This window comes from Nelumbo nucifera, chromosome 6 (genome assembly GCF_055504915.1).
Source record: "Nelumbo nucifera cultivar China Antique chromosome 6, China Antique-T2T, whole genome shotgun sequence".
In the NCBI taxonomy this organism is placed as follows: Eukaryota; Viridiplantae; Streptophyta; class Magnoliopsida; order Proteales; family Nelumbonaceae; genus Nelumbo; species Nelumbo nucifera.
Genome location: NC_142654.1, coordinates 24,836,071 through 24,841,180, shown reverse-complemented (window position 1 = coordinate 24,841,180; position 5,110 = coordinate 24,836,071). Strand labels below are relative to the sequence as shown.

Sequence of the window (5,110 nt, the reverse complement as noted above, 5' to 3'; positions counted from 1 at the left end):
GAGCTCGAGTTTGATTCGAACTAGAACATTAAGCTCGAACTCGGTTCGTTGCCACTCATAAGCAAAGCTTTTAATATATGTATCACGAAACATTGTAACCTGTCTACAGCCAATACCATGCTATTCTTTGAATCATAGAAAGTAACACCTAAGTCCACATTCTTGTATATACAGTGGAGATGGCCTCAAGTCAACTACTTACCACTTTGACTCCTTGGGTCTAGCTGATTAACAACACCAACAGTAAAAGACTAGATCAGAAACCAAAAATAACAAGACAAAGGGAGTTGAAGAATATGTCAAATGATTAAAGATAAAATGAAACAAATATTAAAGGTATGAATTACTAGATTGCAATAAGAAAATGTTAGAAATCCGAGCTTATACTCAATTCTTTGTAGGCGCCCACAGAAACTCTTACCCTAGATCATTAAAAAAGAAAAAGCACAAAATATAGACAACTATATTCTATATATAGTTATTTTCTTTTGAGATGTCTCCGAGAATGATTTACAAGTGGAACAGAGTGAATCCAATCGACTCTACCGAGATTTCCGTTGACAACTTCAGCAGAAACTGGTAAGCACTTAACAATCCAACCAATGGGCCAAGATAAGATTGCAATTCCAATACATGCACTCCATTGCCCCCAATTCAACCTCTCTGTGTTGGCAAATTTATTTACAGTCTCCACCATCACCACTTGAAGAACAAGAGTGATCCCAACAACCACCAAAAACCACTCATTCTTCTCTATCCCCTTAAATATGTTCCTATTCTCCAAATTCCTTGCATTGAAGAGATTAAAGATTTGACAGAGAACGAAAGTATTGAACACCAGGGTCTCCTTGATCTTCTCGCTCACCCCAAATATATATCTTCCCTTCAAGTGCAGAGTCAATAAGATGGTCACCTGAAACAGAACCTGGGCGATAAGATTTCTCTTCATGATGTTGGAGATAAGCGGTTTGGTTCGACCAAATGGTGACTTCTTCATGAGATCGTTGGTGGGTTGATCTGTGGCTAGAGCCAATGCCCCAAATATATCCATAATCAGATTCACCCATAGCAGCTGGACTGCTGTTAAGGGAACTTCACCGCAAGAGATCGCTGTGACAAAGTTGATCGCCAGTGCCACAACATTCACAGTGAGCTGGAACTGAAGGAACTTCTGAATGTTGTTGAAAATACACCTGCCCCACCTCAGACCTTCCTTTATAGAAGCGAAATCACCGTTCAAGATGATGATATTTGAGCTCTCGTTTTCCATTTGAATGCCTTCAATCCCCATGGTTAGTCCAATGTCAGCTTCTGCTAATGCTGGCGCATCATTTTTGTCATCTCCTGTGACTGCAACTACATGACCTTTTTGCTTCAAGCATCGCACCATCAGAAGTTTGTCAGATGGGGAGGACCTTGCCATTACCCTTATTCTATCAACCTTATCCATCATTTCTTCTGGTGAGTACTTTCGAAATTCCACCCCTTCCACCACTGTTTCATCATTCAACTTCTCATCAGGTTCAAGTATTCCACAGTCTCTGGCTATAACTTTTGCAGTGAAAACATCTTCCCTAGTGATCAATTTGACACCCACTCCAGCATCTCTACAAGCCTTTACTGCCTTTGTCACTTCATGTGGACAGTTGTACTTCAGACCCACCAGGCCTAACAGGGTCGGGCCCTCAGCTTGTAGCTTGTGACCAACCATTTCATCTTGGTCTTCTAGATCTGGGATTTGTTTGTGGATGAAAGCAACGCGCTGGAGTCCATTACTTGCCATAGCTTCAATTATTTGCTCCAACTCCATCCTTTTGCCTTCATCCATGGGTTGAATGGTGCCATTTTTCTCATAATAACTTGATAAGCTTTTGATTATTTCCTTGGCATCCTCATTCCAGTGAATGCCGAATGTTTTCTTATCATAGATCTTCTGCCTAATTAGGTATTCTTCACTCATACCCAATTTGAACATAGCCCAGGAGAGAATGGCTTTGTTAGCTGGGCTACCATACAAATACTGGCATGTTCTTGAAGTAGCTCTGACTCTGAGAACTTCTGCAACAACATTGAGCCCAATTCCTTGCCTCAGCAATTCGATTACATTGGGTGCTACTTTATCAAAATGCAAAGAGGAGTCATCCATTGCTTCTCCACCAAGCCAAAACTCTGCTACTGTCATTGTATTCGAAGTCAATGTGCCGATTGCATTTGTGCAGATGGTGGTGACTGAACCCATATCCTCAATGGCTGAAAGTTTCTGAACCATGATCTTTTTCCTGTGATCCTTATTTCCCCTCATCCTGTCCATGGAGTGAGCAAGAGTATTCTTGATAAGCAAGGGTAAGCCTTCTGGAATTGCCACCACCACGATTGCAACTGTTGCATTTACAGATACAAATCCCCTAATGCTTGACAATTCATTAATCAGATTGTTGGTCTTAGAGTTGCATCCATCATCTTCTGTGTTCCTCACCAAGTCAAGCATCAGAATCCCCACAAGAGAAAGGAAGGGGATCGCCAGAAAGAACTTGGATAAAGAGGAAGTCAACTTATTCACCCGTTCTTGTAGTGGGGTCTGATGGCTACGTTCATTCCTGTAATGGCTCATTGAGACTGAGTTCATCATCATCTGGCCACAGCCTGTGTTGGTTCCAACAGAGATGACGAGCATGCGACCAGATCCTTCCACGACTGTGGTACCGGATAGCAGGAACGGGTTCTTGCTGCAATTTACTTGCACATGGTCATGACTCTTCCCAGTTATGCTAGACTCGTTCACCTGTAACGAACAGCCATCCAGAAACAAGCCATCTGCCAGAATTTGATCACCGAACTTCAGACTGACCACATCTCCGACTACCATGTCGACGAAAGGAACGCTTCTCCGGCATCCGTCTCTCACGACCTCAACCCTGATGTTGCTGAGGGTCGACGACCTCTCTAGTTGTCTTGAGAGCCTGAAGTTGCTCGCCATAGACAAGGCGACAACTAGAAAGACAGCAAATAGAACACTCCCACCATCGTACCATCCCTCCTTCAGCCCGTGTGCTTTGATTCCAAACCCAAGAGAAAGACAAGCTGAGGCCAAGCTGATGGCGTTACTACTGTCCGTGAAAGTTTCCAAGAAGAAATGAAATAAGCCCTTTGGGCTTGGGGGTGGTTGCTTATTCGAACCAAACACGACGCGGCGGCTCTCAACATCGGCAGCACAGCCATGGATCCCACTCACTGCATCACTAGCAAGAGCGAGGACAACTCCTTCAACTCCTCCATAGTGTTGTTTTAAAAGGTCTAAGTCCTTCTGTTTAACAATTTCGATCAGGGTTGGCTGGTCAACGTCGGAGAAGCGTAACCCATCACAACCGTGATCGTCAATATTGATGGAAACTTGGGATGGTAAGCTTGAGATCCCCTCAAGGAGATGGCGAGATTGAGATTCCGGCGAAGAGCTTGAGCTTGAGCTTGAGGTTCCAGTGCTGAGGAAAATTTCTGAAGATGAGCGAGAGGTCCCAATAAGGGGCTGCTCCTGCTCATACCTACTGTCATGGTTGGTTTCGGCAGGCAAGGAGATGTAAGACTCTGTTGTAGAGACCCCAGAGAGAAGTTGGTCCTGTCTATCGGCATGGTAGCTGGGTTCACTATGGTCCTCGTCGTTGTTGGGTTTGGGATAAAGAGAGATTTCAGACGATGAGAGTGGAATTCCGGATAGGAGAGGTGCCTCCTCATGCTCATAAGGCTCCTCCTCCTCCTCCTCCTCCTCCTCCTCCTCATCTTCATCGTTGGGTTCAGCACAAAGTGGGGCGAAAGAGAATGAGGATTCTAGCCTAAGCTCATCTCTCAGTTGCCTAGTAATCTCTCGCTTACTCTTTCCACTACGATGCCGATCCATCCACGACTGTTCCTTGCCATCACGGGGCCAAACTATCTTTCCGTCACGCCGCCGGAGAGGTCGCTGCTTGCTGTTGCGTCGCCGATCTACTGACAGAGGCTTCTCCTTGCCTTTCCGCGTGCGAACTCTTGATTCCTCCATCTTCACGATCCAATAACTGTAACTTGGGAACTAAACGTTGAAATTTACAACAGACGATGTGCTATCATTTATCCCTCATTTGTTTCGATCTTTTCTCATTCATTTTCAGCGATATTATCTTGGTTGCCTGGCCCACCCATATCACCCATCTGATCTGGTCACTAGTGTGTCCAGCAAATTCGTTTTGGTGTATGACTTTCAAAGCTGTCCATCAAATTTGTTTGAAAGAATGACCAACCAACCCAGATCAGAATTTTATAGCCTAAAGTATAGGGGAATGCATGCTGACCGTGAATTGATGTTAAATTCACGGGCAGGATGTGGTTTATAGGGGGAGAGGATTAATAATAGGGGGGCTACAATTTAGAATTTTGCATCGTGTGTATCTGTACTTCTTCGAATTTGTTTTGGTGTATAACTTTCAAAGCTGACTACACCTGTTTGACTTTCAAATGCGTCTGCAGTCTTCAAGAATCAAGAGCCACAGCAAGAGGGGTCCCACATATTTAACATAAGAATAATTAATAAGACAGTGCCCACACTTTCCATATATTTGCATCAATGAAATTAAGTTTCGTCTGTCTCTTTTTCAAGTTGTTATGGAATTTGTGGTTAGTGGTTACTTCACTTGCATCGCAAATTTGCAATCAACGGTTTTCGACCCGGTTAAAAGTTGAAACTTATACAGATCTACTACGGATGCGGTATCTTATTATGGACTTTGGTGCCCTTAAAACCGTCCCAATCCGGAGTTCGGATCTCCTACCCACACCTACCTATATATGTGATCAGGGCCACACATGCGATATCTTATTATGCATGTAGAGATATTCCCAATGCATGGAGGTGGGTAGGGATACATCTTGTAGGTAGGAGGTTCAGAGTCCTCAATTGGAGCCAGAGGTCCCATCAATTGAACCACCATATTCCATTTGGTCCGTTGTAATTTACATTGAACAAGGGATTTAAAAGAAATGTTTCCAGTCTTCTCAATGTGGGGAACAAATAACTCATACAAGAGCTTTACCAAGATGGTCAATTAATTCCTACTTGGGCTCAAAGGTTCAAATATAAAAT

The 5,110-nt window shown here is 43.7% G+C and overlaps 1 pseudogene across 1 annotated transcript; it reads right to left on the bottom strand.

The window, feature by feature from the left end:
* Positions 1–314: 314 nt before the first annotated feature.
* On the bottom strand, positions 315–4,405 carry LOC104598678 (putative calcium-transporting ATPase 13, plasma membrane-type pseudogene; annotated as a pseudogene). Its single transcript, XR_016077101.1, has one exon. The product of XR_016077101.1 is annotated as a putative calcium-transporting ATPase 13, plasma membrane-type pseudogene (transcript).
* Positions 4,406–5,110: the final 705 nt, after the last annotated feature.